A 17,435-nucleotide genomic window follows, 5' to 3' on the forward strand; every position below is an offset into this window, starting at 1 on the left:
CCTGGGTCTCAACTCTTCCCTGAAGCAACAGAAACGGGGGAAAGGATCCGGAAGCTTCTTGACATTTGTAAATTCACTCTTATTCATCTTCCTATCTCAGATTTCTCAGCTGGATGACAAATGTGTGTCATCCATGGAGTACTGTTTTTTAGACGTCTCCATTTATTGGATGCTCCGGGGTGTTTGGATTCAATTGGAACTTACAGCTTGTCTATGTTTTATTTGCATAATAAGGCTCTGAATGACAGAGCAGCTCCAGCCAGACGTGTTGGCTCCAAACACTGCAATTGAAGCTGGGAGTATTTTGCAAGAGTGAAAAAAGAATGAGAGGGAGAGAGAGAGTCTGATCACGTGGGAAAAAGTTAAGTTACAGGAGGGAAACACCATCCTGAGACAGAACATTCCTGGGATGATGATTTCCAGGCCAGGTTGGATGAGGCTTGGAGCAACCTGGGATAGTGGGAGGTGTCCTTTCCTTGTAGGTCCATTCCCACTCAGGGTATTCCATGATTCAATAATTCTATGATTCTATGAAGTGCTTCTTACCTTTAGAAACAGAAACAGGTAAAAGGAGAGCCAGAGCTTCACATCCCAACCCCAATCCGTGTTTTCATGCTCTGTGCAGTCCTGTAGCACATCCCCACCACCCATCTCACCTCCCCTCCTGCCTGCCCCAGCTCTCAAACAGCAGCAGGGGAGGGCCCTTCCCTAAAAAACCAGCACTCCCCCCCTATATACTCACCCATATATACATAAATACAATATAAAATGTAGCATAAAATATAATCTATAGCATATAACTCAGATGGATGTGGTTACAACTTACACATAGGGCCTGACCTGCCTGTGTGTTACTCCTGTGTGGAGAATATTTTTCCATGTATTCCAAAATCCTCCATTTTCACCCCTTCAGGATCTGTCTGTGGCAATTCAGTCATGAACCTTTGGAATGCTGGATGTTTGCACACAATGTTCCCAAGGTCCTGCATGGAATGGGTGGTTAAAGGGGTGTTTTGTGTCCTTCCAAACTCAGTTCCTGGGATTCCCTTTGAGAAGCAGCTTCTGGTTTGTGGGAGCTGAATTGCAGAGACAAACCCCTGTGTTTAAGTTGCAGCATTAGTTGTTCCAGCCTGTGCAGTTCCCATTTTTTTCTGGGCTATGCTGGCTGGAATCATGTCCAAGTGGGTATGAGCTGGCACTTGAGATCCCTGGGTTGGTAGTGCAGGAATGTGGCATTGATTTCCGTTTTCCCATATATTTTTGACTGCATATCTATAAATATGAGCTTGGCAAACACTATGTGCAGACATGGAGAGGGCTGATTTTTGAAGCATCTTTGATATTCCAAGAGTTAATCCAGAGCCAATCAGTGCTTCGGGGCGATGATTTACAGGTTTATTGAGCCATGCACTTTTATTTCTGAAACGATGCTTTTCAATCCTCATCAGGTGAGTTCTGCACTCGTGCCATGCTGATAATGGAGCCCTTTGTATGAAAACAAGACATCAACAGAATAAAAGATTTTCCTTTGCATTCTCCAGTCGCAGAGGTTATTGATTGTAACGATGGCTGCGTCAGGCAGTGCATTTTTAGATGATTACTTCATACCTCAGGTGATGTGATGCACCATAAAGATGATGGATGGTGATTTGCACTTCCAGGACCTTCCAAGTGAAGCCTGAATAATCCCTGTGGGGTTTTCTTCCCCTTACAGCTCTACCAAAACCGTTGGCCTTCTCCTGAAACAACAGAATCTGCCCAACTATCTCTGAAGTGCTGCCTTGCCCAATTCCTAATAATGACATTTATTTTCCATTGATTAAATTCCCTCTGGTGTAGCTCCTCCAGGCAGAGCAGTGTGTGAGCAGACATTATGAAGTTAGTAAACACTATAAAGTGTGAAAGCATTTGCCGCAGGAGCTGTAGTCTAAACATTCCAGGAGAAAGCAGGATTCCAGCTCTAGTCTTGGCTTTGCCTCTGAATATCATTGTAACCTTGGGCAAAGCTCTTCAGTTTGCCTCTCCTTAGTGGATTTAATTTGTGTAGCAGGATAATGAGACTTAGCAAGTCTCATCCTCTTTTTTTTGTTTTTTTGCTGGCATGGTGGTGGGGAGAGGGTGGAGGGGATGGGAGAAGCTGGCTGGAGGATGGAGAGGGGAACGGAGCAGGGCAGGAGGAGGGATCCACACATCCCTGCTGGACTGACTTGGGAGAAGTGAGGCTGAGGCTGAGTCTTCACTAAGTTATGCTGCTCGACCCTGTGTTTGAGGGTTGCTTGAAGAGGAAAATCTGTGTAACACCAGAGGTGCTGCCATGGACTGAGGCACAGCTGCTTGGAAACCTTGAGGGAAATAAAAGCCTCAGGATGAGAGGAAATGGCCTCAGGTTGTGCCAGGGGAGGTTTAGATTGGATACTGGGAACAATTTCTTCACTGAAAGGGTGGTCAGACATTGGCACAGCTGCCCAGGGGAGAGGTGGGGTGACCATCCCTGGAGCTGTTCAAAAACCTGTAAGCGTGTCCCTTGGTGACATGGGTCAGTGGGGGCCTTGGCAGTGCTGGGGAATGGTGGCACTCAGTGATCTACGAGGGCTTTTCCAACCTAAGCCATTCCATAAATTGCCAGGGCTATGCTGAGCTCCCACCCAGGACTTTTACCCCTCTCTCTCCCTGGCATCACTTTTGATTTCTTTTGCATTAACACTAACTATTTTCTCCAACAAACCCACTGAACTCTGACTTTAGGATGGGTCTGCCGCTCTGCTTCCCATCTGGCTCTTTTTCTCTCTGTTTTCTTGTCCCCACTGGGAGATTCACAGCCATTAAAGAAATTAAAGGCTTACTTCATTTCCCAATCCATCTTCTGGCAGAAGCTGCCCCGTTCCCCACCGCGCAGGTACGAGGGCTCTTGCCCAGTCATGTTTTAAAGAGTGGGGATTAGCTGCTTACTTGGGAGCTTGTTTGAAGCTGAAACCTTTCACTGTCAGGAAGTTGTTCTTCAGATTCAACCTGAATTATCTTTCTTAATTTAATCACACCACTCCCAGCTATGCCCAGTGAGCTGCACTAAATCTTTCCTTTCCATTCTTTCTGTTTACATCCTTCACGTGTGTGTTCACAGATATATTGCCCATAGGAATTGCTTGGCTTCACTATGTGTATTTAATTGAAATGCTTCTAATTATTCCTCCCAAATCCACCTCTGTGGCCCCTGCTATGTTTTTCTTCTTTTTCAGTGCCTGCTTTGCAGCAGCTTATTGGTTAAAATGATTTGCAAAGTGTGTTCCATGCCCAAGTTTTGGGAAAACCAGAGCAAGGGAAGGAAGCCACATCAACATGAACAAATCATTAATTTTCTAAAGTCTTGCAGAGCTTTGGTGTCTGTGTGAAATAATTATCCTGCTTGTGTTCTCCTAATCTTCTGGCTTGTCTCTGTGTTGTCATTGGGAGTGTTTATGGGCTAAAACTAAAGGCTTCCACTGAAAGATTTCAAAGTGGGTTGGAATCTCTCTCCTAACACAGTCTGAACCTCTGCCATCCTCCAGCATTAGCCGCAGCACCAGCTTCTACATGTTCAGCTCAGTTTTGATCTAATATTCCTTTTTCCTCTTTGCCTAGAGGGAGATCTAGAAAGGTTCCCGTGCTGCAGCCTAAAGCCAATTAGCAGAAGATTTCTTTCACTGTTCAACCACGCTGTACCTTCCATTGGCTTTGCCAATGGATATCCGAGGGAAGCTGGAGAGCTGGGATCAAGGCATTGTGGAACTCAGCACAACTTCTGCAGTTCTAGCACATCTCAAAGGCAGGAAATTCACAGCAGTTCTAGCACATTTCACATGCAGGAAATGAGAAATGAGTGTACAGGCAGGATGAAAAAATGTTACCAATACTGGTAGGGAAATAAAAATTAGGGTTCAAATGCTCTGCAAGCTCATCCAGTTTGTGTTCATGCTTTGATGCCTTTGGTTGCACATGGATGTCTGAGGTCGTTTAAAAGCGCAGCCTCTGGCCAGGAACATGAGGGGAGGGTTCTGTTCCACCAAATAATTGTTTTCCCTACAGACTGACATTCAAAGCTCCCAACACTCAGAGCCTGCTACCTCTGGGTGTTCTGGACAGGACCTGGCCAGAATCCCCAAACACAACCGGTGCAATTCCCCCCTCTCTGCTCTGTCCAGAAATGGCTCCTGCTGGAGATGGAGCCACATGACAGGAGACTGCAGCTTGGGCTGGATGAAGGCAATTGTCATGGAATCCCAGAATGTTTGGGTTGGAAGGGACCTTAAAAATCACCCATTCCCACCCCCTGCCATGGCAGGGACACCTTCCGCTATCCCAGGCTGCTCCAAGCCCCATCCAGCCTGGCCTTGGACACTTCCAGGGATCCAGGGACAGCCACAGCTTCTCTGGGAAATCCATTCCAGGGCCTCCCCACCCTCACAGCCACGAGTTTCCCCTTGACATCCCATCTAACCCTGCCCTCTGGCAGTGGGAAGCCATTCCCCATTGTCCTCTCACTGTAAGAGCTCCATATATTACACAGAACAAAATGTTACTGACTGGAATAGCAATTTCACTGGGAAAAAATATATTTACTGTTGAATAAAGTAATTAATTTGAATAAATACCTAAGTAAATACTTAATTCCCCAGATTTTTGTCTAATTTCAATTGGGGAACATTAAAAGCCTCAAGCAAACTCAAAATAATTGTCAGAAATCTCCCACACTTCCCCTCCCTGGCAACTCAGGAGTTGACTTGAAAAGTTGTGATTTTTTTTTTTTTTTTTGCTGTGCTGAACGAATTTCCCAACTTCCCGAGTTCCAGAGCATATGTTGCCAAGCTGGCAGCTCCCAGGCACTCCAGGCCCCGCTGTCCTTCCCCTGTGCTCCGCAGCAAAGCCCAGGAAGGTCCTGTGCTGGCGCTCCAGGGGTTAAAGGAACTGAACTTGTCAAGATATTTTTGCGTTGTCTGGCGGAGTTGTTTGTTGTGTCGTCGGTGCTGCAGGGTATCAGTCACTTTGAAGGAGAGGATGTCCAGGCAGTCCCACAGCCAGACAGTGACTGGCACTGTCAGTAAATCATTGTGTCAAGGGCTGGCTTTGCAGCAGCGCAGAGGGAATTGTGTGATTGTTTGGAAGGAACTGGAGCGTTTGGGATTTATCGGCGCGCTCAGCCCACAATGAAATGATCAATTAGGGCTCGTTAATAGCACTCAGTGGCAGTTTGGACAGGAGAGATCAGACCTGCCTGGCTCGGGGTGGGTTCACAGGCCAGCAGAGCCGCTCTCAGTTTTAAATGGAATAGTGGTGCCCTTGGTGCTCTGGGATATTTTTGGTACAAAGCAGGGAAGGAAAATGTTTTCCCATGTACTTAGGAAAGCTGAGAGATTTGGGATTGTTCATCCTGGAGAAGAGAAGGCTCCAGGGAGACCTTAGAGCTCTTTCCAGTGCCTAAAGGGGCTCCAAGAGAACTGGAGAGGGACTTGGGACAAAGGATGGAGGGACAGGACACAGGGAATGGCTTCCCACTGCCAGAGGGCAGAGATGGATGGGATATTGAGGGGAAATTTGTGGCTGTGAAGGTGGGCAGGCCCTGGCACAGGGTGCCCAGAGCAGCTGTGGCTGTCCCTGGATCCCTGGCAGTGTCCAAGGCCAGGCTGGACAGGGCTTGGAGCAGCCTGGGACAATGAAAGGTGTCCCTGCTCATGGCAGGGGGTGGCACTGGATGAGCTTTCAGGTGTCTTCCAACCCAGTGCAGTCTGGGATTCTATGATTAAAGTTCTGCCTGAGTAGGCTCTGAAATTCCACATCTGAAAGAAATCAGGACAGATCTATAAAAAATCTTTAAAAAAGATTTACCCTCATGTATGTCAAGGTTCAACTTTTTAATTCTTCTCAGGCAAGTCTGTAGCAAAGAATGAACACATGGGTTACCACTTGACCTCCAGATGGCAAAGAGCTTTTGAGTTCTAGGCATAAAATCTAAAATTTAAAATGTAAAATGCAGTGCATTCAGAAATGTAATATTTTTTAATGATAAAGCCAATTTAAAGAGCCAAATACTTCTGTTCATTTCCAGATAACGTGGTCTGTAGGGACTCTAAACAGCATCAAGGGCCCAGGCCCTAGTATAAAGACAAAAAGGCTGGAATTTGTTAGGGATGAAGGAGGAAAGTGATGGAATTGGACTTTGACGATCCTGTGGGTCCCTTCCAATCAGGATATTGCATGATTCATAAGCTACAGAAGTGCGAGGAGTAGCTCAGGCCACCCCAATTTCCATCACCCTTGAGACTGAGCCCACAGATCCCCTTTTTCTTTACAGATAACTTAAAAAGCACTGCCTTCCTTTCTGCTGCCTGCTATCCCATGAGCTCTGCCCCCCAAAAACTGAAAAATCCCCAAACCTAAGCCCAAAACAACAAAACAATCCCCAGGGAGAAGCCAGCAGGGAGATTGCTGCCCGTGGGAGAAGCCTCATAAGACACCTGGAAAGCCTCTTTTGTTTTTCCTGGACTTTTTCTTATCTGAGCCGTTCCTCAATCCCATTTCTCTTTCATCTTCTGCTGTTCACCTCAGGTTCCTCCCACCCCCCTCCTCTCCTTCCTCGGAGCCTTTCCTTGCCATTGATTTGCAGAGCAATGCCAAGGCATTTTGGCACGGCAAAGGGGGTGCAGATGCCTCCGAGGCGCTGCGGGGACGGGAGCAGGGAGGATCCTCGTGCTCGCCTTGGGTAACCCTGGCACAGTAATTGAGGTGCCACTCATCCCAGCTAATTGTGCTCCAGCTCCAAGGCAGAGCCTCCCCTGGCGCCTCCTTTAAATAATTTGGATGTATATCCAGCAACCTCTCCGTGTTTCATCTCCTCTCTTTCCTTGTGCCGATTTGTTTATTTGCCCTCAGGCTCCCAGCTCCCCGCAGTAAAAAGCAGCCACTTCCTGAAAGGCAGGTAATATGGAAATGGGGGGCTGCTTTTCCTTTCAAATTAATTCGGCGTTATTTCCATTTGATTTTTCGAAAATAGAAGCAAAAGATTCCTATCGGTGCCTAGGAAAATCTTGGAGTAACTCCGGAGCAGTTTAAGGCTGCAAAAAAGGGGATTTTTTTGGGGTCAGCATCCTGAGTTTGCCCTTCTAAGCAGGGACCTTTAGGTGCTGGAAGTGACTCGGGTTGCTGTGCCAGCTGAGCTCCCAGCACTTTGTAGTGAGCAGCGCTTGGGAATGCCGGCGAGGTGTTCCCTTCCCAGGGCGGCAATCCTCGGGAATCCAGGGAAGCGGGGCCGGCGCTGGGGCACGGAGGTGCTGCCCGCTGTTTGCTTGAGTTGTGTCCTGGTGTTTGTCCTGCCCTGTCTGATGTGCCACGGCCCAGAGCAGCCCAGTGTGACCCCACAGGGCACTTGGTGCCAAGGAATGCTTTTTCCTTGGATAATGGGAGGGCAGCTGGGGAGCCAAAATCACAGAGCGGGTTGTTTCCCATCCCGCTTGGGTCTGGCAGAAGGACCTCCTCTGCCTTCCCAAGATTTTACAGCATAACTTGATGGCTCTGCTTTAGTTACCTGAATGTCAAATTTTAGTTGAGGTATAGAATAATTTCTGCTGATTCTCCACTTCTCCTTCCCATCCCGGAAGATCCATCTTGGGGCTTTCTGCTGTTTGTGCTGCTAATCCATTTGTCATTGCTTAGAAACTCCTGGTGCTGTCAGGATTGCTCCTTTTAAGGAGGTGAAATATATTTGTCTTTCTCATGAGCTGAGATACAAATCAGAGAATCACAGAACCAGAGAATCCCGGACTGCCTGGGTTGGAAGGGACCTTAAAACTTGTCTTGTTCCACCCCTGCCATGGGCAGGGACACCCGGAGGGTCCAAGGGTGTGGGTGAGGATGGGTCAGTGGAATTTTTCCCCATCAGATGATGACTTTACTGTGCACTGAACATTATTTAGAGACCCCTGACTTGCAATAACAGGCAGGGCTTGGCTGAGCTGTGTTGGAGCAGGTCAGGTCAGCCCCGTGGGCTGCCTGGGCTAAAGGAATGTGACCCCTGCAGTCCCCTCAGGAAGAAAAGGTCCTGCTTTCCTTCCCTTCCCTTCCTCCCTCCACCCTCCCTGCTCCAGCCCTTGTCAGATCCTTCTCTTGTGGTTTTAACTTGGGAGAGAACTCTTTTATTCAGAGTTCTCCACTGGCTCGTGCGCTGACCTGGGTCATGGGAGACGGCCAGGAGGCTTCAGGGAAGGGAGGGAAGGGGAGGACTGGGAGCTCTGTGCTTCAGCAGCACAAATCTGCTGGACCAGCTTTGCTCCTACAGACCAGCAGGACTCCCCAGCTGAGGAAGGAGCAATTCCTGCTTGTTGCTCCTGAGACCTGAGCTTGAATGCAAACGTGTTGCTGCCTTCTGATGGAGAGTGGTTTGCACAGGTCAGTGGTGGGAGTCTGTGACACCCAGAAAATACCCTGGTTCTCCACCTGGTCTTCCTGGGACACAGAATTTTAAACCAAAGCACCACAGGAGCAGTTAGAAACTCCTATTTTGTTGCCTCATTAATTTGTTAGAATCTGCATTGTTGGGAAGTTTGACAACACGCAAAGGGTCTCTGCACACCGAAACACAACAAACATTCTTCTGTTGGCAGCTCCAGCATCCATCTGACAGCTCTACCCACAATTATCAAATCCTTTATTTGTTGTGTTGTTGTAGCACTTCTGATGATTATTTTTATCCTTTTGTCTGCCAGTATCAATAAAAACACCAGCTGAGGTTCACAGGCTGTGACACGAGTTGGCCCTGGCTCTGGGGGTTGGCCCTGGCTCTGCTGCGCTGCTCAGTGGAGTGATCACCACCAGCAGTGGCACAGGCTCTGTGTGTTAAAGCCCTGCTCCATAATTGAGAAGAAGGGGCAGAAATTCCAGAAATGCAGATTGACAAGTGCCTTGGCTCCTGAGTCCTCAAGGATTGTCACATGGCTGCAGTCCTTCGCTTTTCTCTTGGTAAACACGATGTTTTGACGTTGTTTTTTCATTTCTGTACCTTTAGTGAAGAGCTTTACAACGACATGAACTGAAAAAAATGTAGGTCCCACTCCGTGGACTGGATCGATGGGTGGCAAGACATCTTTCTTTACTAATTTTTGTGAAGATTTTTGCTTCTTTATGCAACATTTAGGACACAAACACTAAGCAGATCGAGGAATTTCCCTTTGGGAGATGCAGAGGTGCCAAATATTTTTAGAAGATCAAATTAACTGGGAGAATAAGTAACTGGAAAAATCACATGATTGTAAATAAATTGATTGGTAAATAAACCTCTGGGAACTGTTGGAATGATGGTGTTGGGATTATGAGGTGTTTCAGGCCAGGATGGCTGCAGTGACCGCCCCATCGGCCTCTGTATGGCCAGGGATGGGTCATTACTGCAATTATTCATCCCTAATTGAAGCAACCCCCTGAAGGAGTCCTTGTGCACCTCGGCAGTGGGAGGTGCTGGCAGTTCTCCTCCACTTCCCTTTGTTTACAGACTTGCAGGAGCATCATTTGCAAAGTTCACATTGACAAATCCCCGCACTGGTTCCGTAGGGCCTCAATCCATCATCAAGTAACAGCATCAACATTTTTCCTGGGCTATTATCATCACTTCAGCTGCTGCAGTGATCTATCCTGCACCAATAAATCAAGGGGGATCATTTCAGATGGGCAGAAACATAAACAGTATTTTAAAAAATGTATCTTTTAGCAATCTCCTTTCCTCTTGCTGTCAGTGAGTTTTAGGAGGTAAAAATAGCCTCATTTTCTGGGTTTTTCTTCCTCATTTACACAAAGCCAATCTGGTATTTCCCAATATTTTACCAGCCACTCATCAAGCCCTGAGCTACCACGTTCATTTCTTGCTTTTTCTTTGCCTTTTGCTGCTCCTTTCAGTGAGTGTGGAGTGTCGTGGTGGTAGGAAATGGTTGTATTTCCCCAGGCAACAGGTGCTTATCTTTGTGGTTATGACACAAACCTGACAAAGCCTCTCACACATCCAACAGCTCTCGCAGGAAAATTGGAAATCTTGCTCCCCTTTAGCGAGGAATTTACTTTTTTTAAGGCAAACTGCAGCTGCAACACCTGAATTATGGCATGGTGAGACTTTGGGTTATAGCTCCCTGTTCCATTTTCCCATTCCCAGCACAAGCCACGTTTTTATTCTTTACATCGCGAGCCTGTTCTCATTTTCATGAAAGAGCTTTCTGTGCTGAGTCCTGCCTTCCCTCCTTTCCAATCCCTGTGCATCGTTAAAGGGGCTTGCTTAATTTCCTGTTTTAGGCTTTCCTCGGAGGGTTCTCATTCTGTTTTCCCTTCCCCGTAGCACACAAATATTCCTGCTGCCTGGAAAGAGCCTGACTGGTTTTTGCTGCATGTTGGCAGCTCAGGTGATGACAATTGGCTCCCTCTGCGTGTTCCAGCTGCAGCTCCGGCGGCGGTGCCAGATGGCTCCACACACGTGCAGGGAGTTTGCATTTCGTGTTCCTGGGTGGAAAATATCCCATTTGGTTGTGGGGTTGGATACTCCCATCCCAAATGAGCCGTTGTCCTTCACAAAGCTCTGTACCTGGCCGTTCATTGAGGCACCCACCTCGTATGACTTTATCAGAGTGAGAAGGATTTAGGTGGAGAAGTCAAGTTGGGAGTCTCAGGGATGACTTGGGAGGGCAGCAGCCTGCAGAGAACTGACTGAGAACAAAACTTTGGCTCTTTTGGTGGCTGAAACTGGTTTTATTTCCAAGACAAAACAAGTTGGGAATTGGAGTTATTGGCCCAATCAGAAAAATCTCCGTGTCACACAAAAGGAAAGATTTACTTTCAAATTTCCTTTTTTTTTTTCTGTTCTCTTTAAATAAAAATATATTTAACAGAACATTCCCATCCAGATCAATTATAAAATCACAGAATCCCAGACTGCTTTGGGTTGGAAGGGACATTAAAGCTCATCCCATTCCACCCCTGCCATGGGCAGGGACACCTCCCACTATCCCAGCTTGTTCCGAGCCCCATCCAGCCTGGCCTGGAACACTTCCAGGATGGAGCATCATGACCCAACCCGTCATGTAGCTGGCAGAAATTAGTTCATCTAATGGCAACAATCATGCACAGGCCTGAACTTGCAATATCAGCATGAACAGGAGCTGCACAAAGGCCCAGAGAGAGTGGGAATTTGGGAAGGGCGTACAGAAGAGCAGGAAATATGCTCCATATATTCCCATGATCACCTGAGAAGTCCTGTAAGAAGTAAGAACCCAAGTAATGTTTGAGTTAATGTTGAAAAAACGAGGACCATAAAATTTTTTTTTCCAAATTCTGTGCTTTCAGTGCTTTTACATCACAGATGTTGGAGTTGGGAGTAGACAATGAAGGAAGTTTTCTAACCTTTCCTACTGCCTGGATTTTATCCTAGAAAACAACCAGTTTTCTGATCACCTGCTATTCAGCACTCAAACCTCTGACCTATATTCAAATGAAAAGTACAGAACTGACAAAAAAAAAAAATAAATCAGCATTTCTTTCACCCCCCGAGTAAACTGGTTTGACAGCTACATAAAATGATTTCATTTTTTATAATTCCAACTATGGCAGGATTAGCCCTTCATCCTGTTGTTTCAGGATGTCTGCATTAATTATTTCTAGTCCTCTTTAATTCAACACTAAACTCACATTTTCAGTTCAAGGAACTGGCCCTTTCTTAAATCATGTAAATATTATTCAGAACTAGGTGATACCCACGTGCTGAGCTGCCAAAGTAACACTCATTTATTTTTTAACTTCTTAGTCAGCCAGGGAGCAAAACACTCCATGATTTATGCAAGGCATTTAATGAATTTCATCCTTTCCCCATCGGGGTTTCAATACTGCTGAAACATGGGCACAAGGAGAAAGAACAACAGCAGAAATCCCTCAGAAACGATCCTCCTGCATTCCAGAATTGTTCTATTTGTGTGTGGAAGGGCCAAACTGCTGCTTTATTGTTCAAATCCTAAACTGAGCAGGGCTGATTAAAGCCCACGGTGCCAAGGAGGGATTTGCTTTCTAGGACAAAACCCTTCCTTTGAGGAATGTTCCCTGCTGAGCTGCCCATCACCTCCCAGCACAGCAGGATCCACGTTTAATCCTCTCAAAACTTCTGGTCTTGGTTGGATTTCTGTGGATGCTGAGCATGAACTTTGTGTAGAGGGGAAGTTTAGTGGGTCTGGTTCGAGGAGCTGGGATTTAGGGGCACAGCTGGAAAGGTGTCTGTGCACATTTCCAGGGTGGGATTACTGAGTGACCTATGAGCAGGGCAGTGGTTAAAGTTAATATCCCAATTTGTCCATCATTCCAAAGGTCAATACCCTGAAAGTTGGGACTCTGTGGATAGGGCTGATTTCCCCATGTCTCCAAAAAACCTCAGTTAATCCAAGCTTGTGCTACTGCATTTCAGAAACTCAAGACTTGCGGTTACCCATCTCAAATCCTTCCCATTTTCACAGTCTGTGATTCCTCATATTTTACTTCGAGGTGGGAGGGGCAGAACTTTCCTAAATTGAGAGCAGCCTGATGGCTTCAAATCTGTGCAACTGTTCCAGCCTGAGTGTGCTCTAGAAAGGATTCTCTTTTACACCGAGACCGGGGACAAAGTCCTCCAGAGCTGGAAGTTCTCTGTGGGTTTCTGAGTCGACAGAAACTCTCCAGCTTTGGTTTCTGCGACCTGTGTGTGGTTCTGGTTCCAAACACCACCCTGTATCCTGGGGCAGCCAGCCCTGGAATCCTGTAGGATTTCTCTTTGGAAGGTAAAGTGTTATCTCAGGGCAATTTGCAAGTAATTAATACCACAGGGATATTTGCTCCCCAGCTCAGAGGAATCCCATGGAGGCACAAACTGTGCAGATAAGTGCAGAGGTGTCCAACAAATAATAATTCAAGAGCATATATTTATCTCCAGTAATAGCCATCCTTAGGACACAGCTTGCTGCACTTGCTCCTTGCATTTGGAATGTCAGACATGAGTGTTGCAGAGCAAATCCCACTTTTTCATGGCATTTTAACATCTTTCCATGGTCTGTTAATTATTGATGTTGGCCAGATCATTATTTTCTGAGGATTCTGGTTGGAAGGGGCAGCCACGAGGCAGCTCTGGTGAGCATTGCCCTTAATCCCGAAGTCACAGCCCCCAAAAAGGCTTTAAGGTCCTTTCCATCCCAAACCAGTCTGGGATTCTGGGTTTCTATTTAATTGCTTGTCCTGGTAATTATTGTAACTGTTCTAAGACACTTTATCCAAATAAATTTCAATTTGAGATCTAATGAAATAAATACAAATTAATCCTGAATTTATTTCCTTTCCCCTTCCCCGCCAAAAGCAGGACAGTGAACTGTTCCCTAAAATCTAAAAGCAACGAGAGCTGCAGTCCCACATACCATACTTAAATTAGAATTTACTTCATACCAAGATGGTTTGCATTTTGCATTTATTTGTTATCTCCCATTCAAAGGCAAAAAAAGTATTATGTGTAACCAAAACTGTCATTACACTTGTATTGGCTACTGGAATTTGATGCCAATTTGTATTTTAAGTAATCCAGGATGATAATTACACTTATTGCTTCCCTAACTGCAGAGTTGCTATTCAGGGTAGCTCATGTATATTTTATGTATGTTCTGTATCAGAGCAGACCTTTTGCAAATTGATTCATTTGCATCATTATATCCTTCTTTCAGAAATCATTTTCTGATGGTGAGGAAGAGAATTCTGCTGGAATCACAGAGATAATTCCTAGAACTCAGCCTTAGAGCTGGGGTAAACAGAAAAAGAAACTAAATAAATGACTATTTTTTATTTTTCATTTTTGAAGTGGGAATTTTTGACAGCATTTAGTAGAAAATTTTCACAGAGTAATGGTTTGGGTTGGAAGGAACCTTAAAGCCCATCCAGTGCCACCCCTGCCATGGGCAGGGACACCTCCCACTATCCCAGGCTGCTCCAGACTGGTCTTGGACACTTCCAGGGATCCAGGGGCAGCCACAGCTTCTCTGGGCACCCTGTGCCAGTGAATTTTTCTTTTGTTCATTCCCTTGGAAAAAATCAGAAAGAACAAATGATTTGGCTCATTTTTTTTTTTGCTTATGGAAAGGCTCTCCAGCTCTGGGCTGTGTGGGACATGTGCCTGTCATGTGCCTTGGAGCACTTCTGGGCCTCCACCCCTTATCAATCTCCCCCAGCCACTCACTTTCCAAAGACACTGATTTAAAAGAATTACCCCACTGCAGAAATCCATTAGAGGGTTCTTCCCCTCCCTCACCTCCACAGATTGCCACTGCCTGAAGCTGAAGAGAAGAAAAATCCTGGGTGAGTGACAAATATCATGGCTTTGAAAGGCTGAGATGCTCTGGGCCTGCAGGGAGAGAAGAAAGGGGACGGACCCTCAGATCAGCCTGGTACAACACAAACAGAGCAGCGCTGGCTCCTGGGGGCTGCAAAGGGCCCATCATTCCTTGTTCTGCTTGTGCAGAGGCTTGGGGAGAAGATCCTCCCACACTGGCAGGGTGACAACTGCATTCATCTGCAACATCTGAGGGAACCGACTCATTTGATGTTGTGTTTTGAAAAAAATTACTGAGGACTGTTTTGTATGCAAAAAGAGCTGAGTCTTTTTTGGTTTTTTCCTACCTCTGAGCCCCAGATAACTGAAATTATTCTTATCTGAGGTCCTACTTTTAAAGTTGCTTTAAAAGGTGTTGTGACACACAGAGGGAACACGCAGGGTTTGTCTGGGCTGTGAAGAGCATTATTTTGATTTACTCGCTGAAGACATGGGCAGCCAGCAAAGAGTTAATTCCCCTTTTTGCCCTTCTCCTCCTGAAATAAGATAAAATAAACCTGAAGTGGGTATAGCCTCATTTTTTGGCCTATCTCGAATTGGTTAAACCATCTAGCAGATGTTTGGGCAAGGAACAGGTAACTGAAATGGGCAGCAATCATTTTTCATTTATTTTGGAAAAGCAAAGAAAACGGTCAGGACACAAACACCACACAGTTTCCTGCTTCTATTTGTCACAGCACGGGAAGGGAAAATGACACTTATTTCTAGGAGTGATTATGGAGAAAATGCCTATTTACACGTCTAGGAATTTTCAGGCAACCAGATGGGGTTTCATACTTGAGCTGTGTCTCTGTTTTGTGCTTTTATCCTACATTGCACCCTACACAGAACACATCCCAACCCAAACACCAATTCATCCCTTTTCTCAAAGGAACAACTTCTTAATATCTCCTTTGCATAAAATTTTCGGGCCCCTGCCTCGTGTTATTGAGCACTGCCGATGGTCTTTTGATAGTTCTGCTTTTAATAAGCTGCAGATTATCTCATCTGCGTGTGTACAGCAGCATATTTCAGAGCATAGGTATGGAAGGAGTAAAGTTGGATTGGCAGCACATGAAAGGGAGCTGAAACGCTTCAAAGGGCAAGGAGAGAGAGGCAGAAGGCAGAGAAAAGGCTCTGGTAGGTATTGGGATGAGAAGCTTTTGAAATATAGATAACCTACAGCAGTGAGGAGCTCTGCTCTTCCAGCACTAATAATTACACAGATAAGAGGGTGAAATGAAAGGAAGCCAGGAGATGTGGACAAAGTTCAGGATAAAGCATCCTGGAAAGAAGAAACCATGGAAATTTTATTCTGGAAGAAAGTCAGGTGAAGCCCAGGTTGGAAATTAAGAATGTGAAATGTTTGTGACAAACCTGGGGACATTCAATGAGATCAACCCCAGCCCTGGGAGTGCTTCTAGGTGACCAGCACAAGTCTGAAAGCTCAGGGGGCAGAATCTGAGAATCAGGGAATGTGCTGAGTTGGAAGGATCATGGATGTCCAAGAACAGAAATAATAATAGAATAATAGAAATTATAATAATAAAAAAAAAAGAGAAAAAAATAAAGGCCCAAACTCAAGACATCAGAATCCCAGCAGTGGGAGAATTCCGGGTCCTGGTGGTAAAACAGCCACAGGGATGATAAAAAGCCCAGGAAGGGTGAGTTGGGTGATTCCTGCTCAGACTGACAGTGCCACAGCCACTCCATTCCACAAAGAGTTTGTGACCGTGAAACACTTGAAGCACAAGAAGGAGAATTCCTCAGTTACTTCAGTTCTTCATCCACTTCAACCAGAGTGTGAAAAAGCTACCCTGGAGTAGTCACAACAACAGTGAGGATCCTTGTAGGAGGGGGAAAAAAACCATTAAAAAATCAATGCACCTACAGAGGAACTGCCTAATAACGAGGAAGATAATTAAAAGGAAATTAAAGGAGCAGCTAAGAGGGGAATATGTTTGTGGGCGGCTAAGATGCTTTAAGGGCAACAACTTCTTTTACTACTCAACACAAATATGCACAACATAATTATCTTCAGGAAGATATGCCAAAAAGAAAATACAAACTGACATATAAAGGAATTATTAGGTTTGGTTTGGGTTTTTTTTTTTAAAGGGGAAAAAAATTTAGCCTCTCGATTTAAAAGCGAAAGGGAAGCCAAGCAGATTCTGAGCACTTACTGGATGTGGAAAAGCTACCAACAAAAAGTTTTCTGAGCAGATCAGAGGCAGGAAGCTTGCCAGGGAAGCAGTCAGGCTGATGGATGATCAAGGCATAACAGGAGCACTAAAGGAAGATAAGGCCACGGATGAGGAGAGAGATGAGTCCTCACTGCTGTTCCCTGCTGGAGCCTGGGGACGGCTCTGGGCTGGAGCTGCTTTAGTGGGAACACGAAGAAAAAAGAAAATCAGAATATGCTGAGTTGGAAGGGACCCACGGGATCATTGATCCAACTCCTGCCCTGCACTGGCACCCCAGCAATCCCACCCTGTGCATCCCTGAGGGCGTTGCCCAAATGCTCCTGGAGCTCTGGCCCTGCCCATTCCCTGGGGGGCCTGGGCAGTGCCCAGCACCCTCTGGGGGAAGGACCTTTCCCTGATATCCAACCTAATCCTGCCCTGGCACAGCTCCAGCCATTCCCTGGGTCCTGTCACTGGTCACCCTCCTCTTCCCCTCACCAGGAGGTTGTAACTGGGATGAGTCTCCCCTCAGGCTCCTCCTCTCCAGCTGAACAGACCAAGTACCCTCCACCCCTCAAGGCCCTTCACCATCTTTGTTGCCCTCCTTTGGACATTCTCTGGTACTTTAACATCTTTCTTATCTTGGGATGCCCAAAACTGCCCCAATACTCAAGCTGTCCTTGAGTAGAGGACACCAGAGGAGAGAGGGGCAAAGCACCAAAAGATTTCCAAGCAGGAGTAGATGTGCTGCTTCTTCCTCAGAGGCACCGGAACTGCTGGTGTTCCATGAGTGATATTCCCAGGGTTACTACATCCATAAAGGAAAGATTATCCCAGACATGCTTTGGTTTTTTTGTTGTGCTTACATCTCCTCTGCTGAGCACATG

This window comes from Corvus cornix, chromosome 7, assembly GCF_000738735.6.
Source record: "Corvus cornix cornix isolate S_Up_H32 chromosome 7, ASM73873v5, whole genome shotgun sequence".
Taxonomy (NCBI): domain Eukaryota; kingdom Metazoa; phylum Chordata; class Aves; order Passeriformes; family Corvidae; genus Corvus; species Corvus cornix.